This window comes from Leucopleurus acutus (assembly GCF_964270905.1).
Source record: "Leucopleurus acutus genome assembly, chromosome: 9".
Classification (NCBI taxonomy): domain Eukaryota; kingdom Metazoa; phylum Chordata; class Mammalia; order Artiodactyla; family Delphinidae; genus Leucopleurus; species Leucopleurus acutus.
In genome coordinates, this window is record NC_139144.1 from 10,809,933 (window position 1) to 10,822,141 (window position 12,209).

Below are 12,209 nucleotides of genomic sequence, written 5' to 3' on the forward strand. Positions count from 1 at the left end.
TCACAGAACCAACTGGCAGCCACTGGGGTGGAGCTGAGGTGTAACAACTTGGAGAGAGGCTGGTGTGTCAGGAACTGTATCCTTAGCCAGTCAGGGGCCCCTGCATGCAGGTGACTGAGTGAGGGTTGGGTGAGAACAGGGCCTGAGACCCAGGGGCAGAACATTAACTCAGCTGATGAAAAACTCAAGCGACCTCATCACAGTAAGTCATTGTGAAGGTAGGTCTTTTCTAAATATCATGACTGCACACTTTTTTTTTTCAGAAATGCCATGGCCTAGATCCTTCTCATAAAGATTTACAGTTGCCTTAAAGCCAAGTCCCGGCTTTCTAGGCTGACACCCATGACTTTCCATCTGCCAAGCTGCCAGGGCACTTGTTTGCTCTGCTAGAACCCACAGACCAAAGTGCAGTTGTGCACCCCTTTCATATTTCTGTACCTTTGCACAAGGCATTTGCTCTCATTGGAAGGTTCTGTTTATTTCTCACTGGGCAAATTCTTGCTCTCACATACCAGCATCCTTATAAAGTGTTCCCCAACCCAGTTGTCCCCTAGTTTGTATCCTATAACATTTAATACAGCTCTAGGTCATTATCACTTGGTTCTCTAAATAATTCTGCATTTATGTATCTTCTGTAATAAAAAATAGGTAGCATTTATCCAGATCTTGCTATGTGCCAGCCAGTGCTAAGCACTTTGCATGTATCATTTTACTAACGTTTTGCAGCAATCCTTCCAGCTGGTGCTATACTCATATCACCCTTTTACAGAGGAGGAATGGGCACTTAGGTGCAAACTTGCCCAAGGTCACATATAGGAAAGGTCAGGACCCAAATTCGAATCCAAGTCATCTGACCCTAGAGATGAAATGTCGGGCCACTGACTTGCCAACTCTGCAGGAACTTGCGTTCCCCAAGGGTGTGGTGGGGACTTACCCCTTGCCTCTCTCATAAAGACTAAGGTCATCTACATCTGTGGATGAATTCCCCCACCTTTCCCAAAAGTGAGCAGCACAGAGAGCCATGCAGCTGAGAGAAGTATCTCCCTCAGTGCCCTTGGATGGATGTCCAGGCATTGAGGACTTTCCTCCCATCCCACCATGTGGGTGGTTTCTCCCATCTCCTCATTTGCAGGGTCAAGGAAAAGATAGGCCAGCAAGCCCCTCATGCATCTTTCTGAGCTGATGTGTGACTACTGATCCCATCAGGAGCCAGAGTGCCATGTGGGCTACATCCTGGTGCCAACTCTACGACTGAGCCTGAATTGTGCTGCTCTCCACTGGTATCACTGCTGCCCAGATCCAGGGCCCATTCCCAAAGAGAAGAGCGTGTAACAACTGAAGTTCTCAGTGAGGGGCTGCAGGGTGGGGGGCTGGATGTCTTGACTGCTTATGTAGAGTAATAACAACAGCAATAGCAGGAAATGACTACCTGCCTTCTGGGCATTAGGTACTGTGCCTGTGGCCTCCAATAATCCTTTGCTCTTCCCTGCTGCCCTGGGCTGTATTATATATGAGAAAATTTTATATATGAGAAAATTAGGGCTCAGAAATTCAGTAACTTGCCATAGTTTAAAAAGTTTGTGAGTGATTGACCTGATATTAAAGCCCATGCTTTTAACATAATTTGAAAATGCCTCCTTCCCTCCCTCCCTCCCTCCCTTCCTCTCTCCTGCCTTCCTTCTTTCCTTCCTTCCTTCCTTCTTCCTTCCTTCCTTCCTTGCCTCCTTCCTATATTCCTTACGGAATGGCCATGGGCCTGGCCAACACCAAGACAAATGTGCCCTTCCTTGATAGAGCACTTCAGGATAGGGCCCCAAGAAGGCTGCTTCAGGCTGGGCAGGTGCAGAGGGAGGACAGACCCAGGGGAGAGGGAGGGTGTGGGAGCCACTGCAGTAGTGTGTCTAGGTGTAAGGACTCGGGTGGCCAGATGGAGACCAGGTGCTGGAGAACCTGGGAGGGAAGGACAGAGCCTGTCTTGTGTTAGGGATGAGGCATGGGCTGGACAGGGCAGCAGAGCAAGAAGGAGGGTCAGTGGCCTTTGGAGAAGGAGAGCAGAGCCCTGGTTTCCGCGCATAAAACAGCCCTGAGATAGGAAGAGGCTTAAAGCAGAGGGTAAAGGTTAGGAATTGGGGTCCATGATTTTAGTTTGGCTCACACCATGCTTCTGCTATTGTTTTCATTTTATTTTGTATTTTACTTGAGCCAACTGAATAACCAACAGATTTCAAATGGAAGTCTGGATTTTTTTTTCCTCTTCTTTTCTCTGTGAGTCGGAAGATCAATCATGCTGGCCATGGACTGCAGTGGGTTGGCGTGCTTGTGGCCATTCTCCGAGGGCACAAGTTCCCTCTCCTGGGCCTTGCTCAACCTGCAGGGCACCAACTCACCAGACTGGAGGTGCTTGTCAACCAGCCTGGGCCTGGGACATTTGAAAATGTGATTCCTGCCCCCAGGTGTGGGATGTGCAAGTGTCTGAAAGGAGGGCAGGGAAGATGATCATAGGTGAAAAAATCCATGCACTTGGCCTGGGGTGCTGGCTGTGTCACCCTCATGGATACTGAGGTCCCCTAGAATGTGTGTAGGAGTTGGGGAGGTGATCCCCAGTCTTCACGTAGCATGGGAGGGGATTAGGATAACTATGTGAGGTGAGGATGCGTAGAGGGTGAACAACCAGATGCCAGTAACTTCAAAGGACTTTTTTTCATGCAGGTGGAAAAGCAAAGATATTTCACAGTTTACATTCTACTCATATGAAAAAAGAAAAATGAACAGATTTACTAGCGATCAGCAGTTTAATTGGCCTGAGCATGGAGTCACAGTGTGTATAATTGCTACAGATGTCTTGTTCCTTTGGATTTGGGTTAAAAATGTAATTTGTTTTGCTTAGGGGCTTTCAGGGATTTTCCAAGGCCATGTAAGAGTCAATCATATGGCAATCTGCTCTTTCTTTGTCACACTTTAAAGTCATTTAATAAAAACTTAGGGAGCAGACTTGGGAATATAATACAATTTGGCTCCTTTAAATTGAATATATATTTTCTAAATACCAAGTAGATAATTTCCAGGAAAAGAATGGCTGTGATACTGTACTTATTGTTACAAAATTAGGTGACCGAGAGGGTTGCTTGCAATATTCATGGAAAATAGCTCAACCACAAGTGGGAATTGCCAAGACTTTGTCCCATAAGTAATGTTGGGTAACTTCTTCAGCACTTAACTGAGTTTCAGTCCCCTCAGTTCCTGCCAGCATCGCCATAGGTGTGGTGAGAGCCAGGCCACAGCCTGCCATCACCTGATTCTTTCTCCAGTGTCACAGCTGGCATTTGGGGTCAGATTAAACATGTTAGAAGGTGTCACATTCCTGGCTTTATCTCAAGCTTCTAACAGGAGAGCCTGAAGAGTGAGGGGCCTCTTTTTTCCCGTCTCAAAATCCATTTCCACAGTTGACTATTGTAGGAGTTGATCTCTCATCTGTATATTTTCCATGTACACAAACTCAACATTTCCTAAACTGACCTCTTTTGGAGACTGTCTTAACTTGAGCTTCCTGAATTATCTCCTGGAAATCCTATGTCCAGGGGTCCAGCCACTTGTCTCCTCTGGACTGCTCTGGATAAGAACTACCCTGACCTCTCCAGCTGCTAGACCAGTCCTCATACACAGGTGGTGACACCTTCACGGTCTCTGCAAACAGAAACACCTGCTTCTCAACTACTCTGGATAAAAGTCCTGGAGCCAGCTGGAAATCCTCAGCTTCTATAAACAACACCTGTAGTACTAACACATTTCTACTGTGGTTTCCCCCAAAGAAGTGTATGGGCAGGCAGACAACATGCAGGTTGGGTGTGTAATCTAAAGTGGTGGGCCTTAAACAGGAACTCAGGGATTTATTTTTAAAATTCAGTGTTATTCCACAATGTATGCATGTTTGATTAAAAATGTAAGTTAAGTTCGACTTGCAGTAATGGCAGACTAATTCAGACAATTTCTCCTGGGCAAAATATAAGAAATGTTTTCTCGAAAGTGTTGGAGGGTTGATAACACAGTGAAGAGTACAAGGCCAACAGCCAAGGAGAAAGGAGATCAGAAAGGCAAACCAGAATTAGGAATGATTTTCCTCATAGGTGTCTATCAAGTCCAGAAAGGCTACGGAGGGCGTCCAGGAGCCTGAACCACAGCTGGACTCCCTTAAAGTCTGGGCTGCATGGATGAGGGCAAACCTGAGATGGTCCAATCCTGCCCGAGACAGAACCCATCTTTGACTCAATCCCTCACTGAAATAGAAGAGTCTGTAGATTGCCAGTACATGGGCTACCTGCTAGAAGTAAAGGCAAAGAGTGTCTGGAAAAAGAAAAGTATTATATAATTTTTCATATGTGATGTCATTCATTCAATCAAAAATAACGAGGTGTGTGTAAGCAGAAAATAATGTGATCCAAGAGCAAAAGACACAACCTAAAAGAGAAAAGGTCAAACAGGGCATTGACTTAGAAATAACTATGTTACTATGTCCAAGAAAACAGAAAAACAAAACTGAGATGAGAATAGTTAAGGAAAGTTCCAAGTGGACATTCCATAATTTAACAAATCCATGAAAGAAAATAAGAACTCAAAGAATGTGTTTAGCAGAAAATTGGACACAGAACAAAAAAAGGATAAACAAATAAAGAAAAGAGCATATGAGGTGTACGGGATATGTGAAAAAGATCTAACGTATCATTAGTGGGACAACGGGGAGAGGTAGAGACACAGAGAGAGGCAGGGAGAGAAGGCCAAGAAGAAGCTTAAAAATCACAAGCGACTATTTTCCTTGTGTCTATGCAGATACAACTGGAAACCTTGATGAAATGGATAATTTATTGGAATATACAGTTTACCAAAATCCATTCCAGTAATAACAGAATTATTTAACACACCCATTTCCACAGAAAAACTAGAGAGAGTTATCAAGGAATATTTCATGTAAAACCATCAGGCCCAGAGAGATCCAGGGGAATTCAGTCAAAATTTTAGAGACCGTGTCAAAACTTCTAAGTTCTTTTTGTGAAGCAAATATAGTAATGATACATAGTAACGATACTTAAACCTGATATAAATAACATAAAAATGAAATTTACAAATATTAATTTTAAATAACAATGCATAAAACCTAGATGAAAATACTAGCAAGTGGATTCCAGCACCACGTTAAGAAATAATTAGGAATTCTCCAAGACCAAGTGGTTTTAGACTTTCACTAAAGCATGATTCAATATTAGGAAATCTATTAATATTATTCAGTTTATTAATATTTCCAAGGGAAAGAACATATGATCTGCTTGATTGACGAAAACCTCTTTGACAGTCAATGCCATTTTCTTTTATTTATTTATTAACATCTTTATTGGAGTATAATTGCTTTACAATGGTGTGTTAGTTTCTGCTGTATAATAAAGTGAATCAGCTATATGTATACATATATCCCCACATCTCCTCCCTCTTGTGTCGCCCTCCCACCCTCCCCATCCCACCCCTCTAGGTGGTCACAAAGCACTGAGCTGATCTCCCTGTGCTATGCGGCTGCTTCCCACTAGCTATCTATTTTACGTTTGGTAGTGTATATATGTCCATGCCACTCTCTTCGTCCCAGCTTACCCTTCCCCCTCCCCGTGTCCTCAAGTCCATTCTCTATGTCTGTGTCTTTGTTCCTGTCCTGCTCCTAGGTTCTTCAGAGCCATTTTTTTTTTTTAGATTCCATATATATGTGTTAGCATATGGTATTTGTTTTTCTCTTTCTGACTTACTTCACTCTGTATGACAGTCTCTAGGTCCATCCACCTCACTACAAATAACTCAATTTCGTTTCTTTTTATGGCTGAGTAATATTCCATTGTATATATGTGCCACATCTTCTTTATCCATTCATCTGTTGATGGACACTTAGGTTGCTTCTATGTCCTGGCTATTGTAAATAGAGCTGCAATGAACATTGTGGTACATGACTCTTTTTGAATTATGGTTTTCTCAGGGTATATGCCCAGTAGTGGGATTGCTGGGTCATATGGTAGTTCTATTTTTAGTTTTTTAAGGAACCTCCATACTGTTCTCCATAGGTCAACACCATTTTCTAATAAAAACTATTGAAAAAGGTAATTTCTATCAAAACATAGGTAAGAATACTTGAGAATAAAGTTAAGAAGAAATGCTCAAAACCTATATGAAGAAAATTGGAAAACACTCCTGAAAGACACAAAAGTAGACACTTGAAAACTGTAGGCAACATTGTACTTTCTGTGATGCCTAACATGATAAAAATGACAATTCTCCTGTTACTTCATAAATTTAGTATATTCCCAATAAAAATACCAACTAGGTTTCTTTTCCCCAGACATAGGCAAGTTGATACTAAAGTTCAAATGGAAAAATGTACACAGTAGAATAGCGAAAATAAAAATGAAAGAAGAAAAAGAAGACAAGAAGAATGGTGAGTGTTTAAGACTCTACCAAACACCATTACAAAGCCAGTGAGTGAAAACATCTGGGTTCTGGCACATGCAGAGTGACAGACCGTGGACAAGAAAAGGAACTGTGGAAATTGATTCAAGTCCATAAGGACACCCAGAGCATGATAAGGGCTGCATATCCAATCACTGAGCAAAGATAGACTGCTTAATAAGTGGTCCTGGGACAGCAGGATAGCCATTAGGAAAAAGATAAAATTGTGTCTGCTCTTCACTCTACGCATACAAGAAAAACCCAAATGGTTCAGAGGTAGTAATATAAAATTGAAAATATGCAATAAAGTATGTGTGAATACCTTCAAAACCTCAGTGTATAGAAAGACTTACAATATCTTAATCTAGAGGCAAGAATGAAGGATTGATTAATTTGATTACTTAAAAAGAAAAATGTGTTCATGGCAGAAAACATCAAGATTTGTCTTGAGTCAATATTTGCAGCATATGTCACAGATAAGGGAACTAATATTCCTAATTTATAAAGAGTATTTTAAAAGAATCTGAGCTCTTTTTTTTTTTGCAGGAACTACTTTTATCCCATTAAAATATTCCTTAATGATTCGGCAATTATTTACATGAAGGAGAGTCCCGAACACAGATTTATGACTGTACTAGCCTTGTCCTTAGAGACTTATGAATTATATACAAAACATTATTCCTTAGAATACATTACTGAAGGTCAAACAGAATGTGAACTTGCCAGAGCTTACTCCTGCCTGTCTATCTGCCTCCATCAGACCACAAGACAGGTGTAAAGATGGACATATTTTAAGACTTTGAACTTAAATAGTTTGAATGCTCTTTCCCAAATGCATCAGTTCAAAGGCTTCACTAATTTGGTCAAAAGACAGATCGTCAATCACAAATTCATCTACTTTTGTCTTTGGGACATACATTTGGACAAGACATTCAGAATAATTTAGAATTATTATTATCTTTTATCTAAATGTCCCATAAAAATAGCTAAAGGAGACTTAAAGACTTCAGAACGTTGATGATACACGTGGTGGTGAGTCTCTGCTGAAATGGGTACTGCTATATTTCTCTGTTGGGAAGGCTAAGTGGTACAACCCCCAGGGAGGTGAATTTCCAAAATACGTGTGTATTTATCCTTTGACTCAGCAATCTCATTTCTAGAAAATTTCCCTAAAGACACACCTCTAAAATACAAAAACACATAAGCACAAGATTATGTGTTAGCATTGTTTATAATTGCAAAATATTGGGAATTACTGAAATGTCCAAGAATAGGAGAATGAGTTAAAAAATTTGGTACTTACACAACAGAGAAATATGCAGTTATATAAAAGAATAAGAAAGATCTATATGAAGAGTTTGGAGTAATTTCTGAGAGTCACTGTTTGCTAAAATAGGCAGACTGCCAAAGAGTACATATAGCATGCTACCTATTATGAAGAAAAAAGGGGAAATAATAAAATATACACATATCTGACAATTTTGGCAAAAACAAAACAGAAAAGCACTGAAAGGATAAACAAGAAAACAAGAAAATTGGTTCTAAAATGGGTGGGGCAAAGGCTGTTGAAGGGCCAGAGGAAGGAGTTAATTTTCTGGTTATGTCTTGAAGGATTTTGACTTTTAGAAACATGTTAGCATTCCACATAATCAAAAATAACATTAAATAAACAATTATGGGGGAAAAAATCTAATAATGAATACAAATAGAAACAAGTGAATATAAGTCTACTTCATACGCACAGTGAAGGAATAAAAAGTCAAATGCAAGTAACTTGAACATGGTAATTTGATTGTAAAACTGCAGTCTTCAGAATAAAGAACTGCAGTTAATTGTGCACTCTCATTAGTAAGTCTGTGTTTTGTAGTGTTATATGTGTAGTAATTTGGAAACTATTTTAATGTAAGACAGGGCAAACAATGAAAAGTGGTAATCTTGATGGGATTCAGAGTTTTCATTTGAATAGGGAGAAGGCAAAGAAAAAAGGCCTAGTAATGGAGGCATTGGAATGTGTGTGTATATATATTTATCCATACACATACACACTCTCACACACACACACACACACATATACACACTAGTTTTGTCTGGTGAAAGTGTCAAGAAGCAAAGATATCTCAGGAGCTATCTATCCAAGAGACCAGGTCTTGGTATTAAGAAAATATCCACTTTTGATTGACCGTAGCTTTGAAGTCTGGGAGGGTGATACCTCCAGCTTTGTTCTTTTTTTTTTTTTCTCAAGATTGCTTTGGCGATTTGGGGTCTTTTGTGATTCCATATAAATTTTATGGTTATTTGTTCCAGTTCTGTGAAAAATGTCATGGGTATTTTGATAGGGATTGCATTAAATCTATAGATTACTTCGGGTAGTGTGGCCATTTTAACAATATTAATTCTTCTAATCAAGAGCACAGGATATCTTTCCATTTCTTTAAATCATATTCAATTTCCTTCATCAATGTTTTATAATTTTCTTTCACCTCCTTGGTTAAGTTTTTGCTGCAATTTTAAACAGGATTGTTTTCTTGCTTTCTCTTTCTTATAGTGTATAGAAAAGCAACAGATTTTTGTATATTAATCTTGTATCTTACAACTATACTGAACTCATTTATTAGTTCTAATAGTTTTTGGGTGGAAACTTTAGGGTTTCCTATATAAAGTATCATGTCATCTGCAAATAGTGAGAGTTTTACCTCTTCCCTTCCAACTTGGCATGGTACTGGCACAATAACAGACACATAGATCAATAGAACAGAATAGATAGCCCAGAAATAATCCCACAAACCTATTGTTAATTAATCTATGACAAAGGAGGCAAGAATATACAAACGAGAAAAGACAGCCTCTTCAATAAGTGGTGCTGGGAAAACTGGACAGCTACATGTAAAACAATGAGATTAGAACATTTCCTCACACCGTATACAAAAATAACCTCAAAATGGATTAAAGACATAACTGCAAGACTTGAAACCATAAAACTCCTAGAAGAGAACATTGGCAGATCACTCTTTGACACTCTTTGGATGTGTCTCTTAGGCAAAAGAAATAAAAGCAAAAATAAACAAATGGAACCTAATTAAACTTATAAGTTTTTGCACAGCAAAGGCAACCATCAACAAAGTGAGAAGACAACATACCTACAGGATGGGAGAAATTATTTGTAAATGACATGACCCACAAGGGGTTAATATCCAAAATACATAAACAACTCATACATCTCAATATTAAAAAAAAAACAACCTGATAAAAAATGGGCAGAAGACCTGAATAGACATTTTTCCAAAGAAGACATACAGATGGCCAACAGGCACATGAAAAGATGCTCAACATTGCTGATTATTAGAGAAGTGCAGATCAAAACAACCATGAGATGTCACCTCACACTTGTCAGAATGACCATTATCCAAAAGTCTATAAATAACAAATGTTGGAGAAGAATGCAAATTGGTGCAGTATGGAGGGGCTAGTTAGGGGTATGAGATTGAGATACAAAATACTATGGATAAAATAGGTAAGCAACAAATATATATTACATAGCACAGGGAATTATAGCTGTCATCTTGTTTTTTTTCTTCTTTTTTATTGAAGTATAGTTGATTCACAACGTTGTGTTAATTTCTGCTGTACGCCATTATCTTGTAATAACTTTTAATGGAGTATAATCTGTAAAAATACTGAATCACTATGCTATATACAGTAAGTAGATAGAATGTGAATTGATAAAGGTGGAGAGAGTGTGAACATCATGAAGTTTCTTGCAACTTGAAACTCAGGTTCTTTCTGGCACCAAGGCCAGTGCCGTTCCTGCCACCGTCCTTCTGTGAAGAAGGAGGAGGACGGATGGCTTTGAAAGTCTCCCTGCAGGAGGCTGTTTGTAAGGACAAGCCCCAGGGACACTGGCACACGTGCTTCTGGGTGTCATCGCCTTACATAGCCATATTAGCTTACATACACATCGGGAGGCCTGGTGGCAGTCCCCCACCCCAAGAGCCACACCTCCGCCCTGCAGCTGGCTTGTCACCTGCTGGGCGGGCTCCACTGCACCTGCACCTGACCCGCGTCTGTGTCAGTGTAAGCCTGGAAGGGAGAACCTGACGAACCTGCCTCTTCACTACCCTACCCCCGTGGGCTCTGGGAAGGATCTGCTGCCCACGGACTGTGCCTGGAGCTGGGGCACAGTTTCACTGGGCACTTCCTGTCCTCTGGTGGGGGGGGGGCGGGTCGGCTGAGCTGATCTGGGTGACTGGTTTCCTGGTGGCCAGTTTTAGTTCTCTTACCGGCACCTATGTGTTGGCAGCCCTTCTTTGGCTCTTGTGAGCATCCTGGCCGGCCCCCCAGCATTCTTCTGAGGGACTTGACGTCCGGCCGGCGTGCTCCACACCCCTTCCCTGTAGGGACTTTTGTCGTCCACCCAGGCCACACCAGACCTGTCTCCTCTCTCTCCTTGGACTAGACGAGCCAAGGCACTCCTGTCCTGCTGGTCCTGAGCCATCCCGATCTCCAACGCTGCAGGCTTCCTACAAGAGGATCCAGTCTTCACTGCAGCATGGGGACAGGACACCCCCAGGGGTGCTCGGAAGTGAAAGGACCTTGAGAGACACAGGACACTGAACTGCAGCACGACCCAGCAGCCCTTCCTTGACTGAAGGCCGAAGCTTACGTTGAATAACTATGTTACTACAGTTATATAGTCTTTAGAATCATCACTTAAAATGACTTTGTATTTTGTTCTCAAGTTGCTTTCACCCTAAGCAACTGGTTGGCCCTTTAGGCTGCTTGCAGTTTTTCTTCATTAGCCATGATGTTGTGCATAAAATCTTTGTGCACATAGATATGACTTTTCCGTATTTCACATCCCTCCAGATAGAGTTCCAGGAGTTGTAACGCCTACTTAAATGGTGTCATCCTTGATACTTATTGTGCCAATTTGCTCTGCAGCCACTCATTAGTTTATAAAAGTTCCCCTTCTACTAATCCTTGTCAGCCGTGGGTATTCCATTTTTAAACTGTTTTGTTAATTTGGTCAGTGATCTAAGTATAAATTGCTAATTACTAAATTAAAAAAAATAGCTTGCATGAAAGAAAAGTTTTCAAATCCAATTATTTGGCCACTTATCAAAGGGACCCATTATGTACCTCCATAAATAATCTTGAGATGTTATTTTTATGTCATGCCTTTAATTATTACATCAAATTATGCAGTGGCTGTCAACATATTTTACACAAAACACATTTTAAAGAATTGTGATTTGCTTGTGAGGTTTTAGGAAAAACAACTTCAGCCTAAAATATAAATGGAAACATGGAACATAGAAGTGAGAGGAACAATGAAATTCCCCCAAACAGCTTGAAATAATATCGAAAACTTGATCTCATTTTAAACACAACAGTATGGGCTTTCTGGAACTGATTTAAGAGTGCTTTGAAATGTTTAGTTCTTACATCCAGCACATACATAAATACCCACATCAGAAATGCTACAGCCAGAACAAAAGAAGCAAGGTGCAAAAAATAGAGTTCTGGGAAAAGTTCTCCAAACATTACCACATTTGCTTCAAAATTTAGTTTTTCTCAAGGAACTTCTTTTGAGAGAAATCTGGGGTACTCAGACCCAATTGCGATTGATGGCGGTTTGTTGCACTTAACGCGGCTGTGTTTTAGGAACGATGCCTCGTTATACCTACTTTGGGAAATAAGCAGTACACTTTGAAAATGGAGCAGTCCTTCTTAAGCTA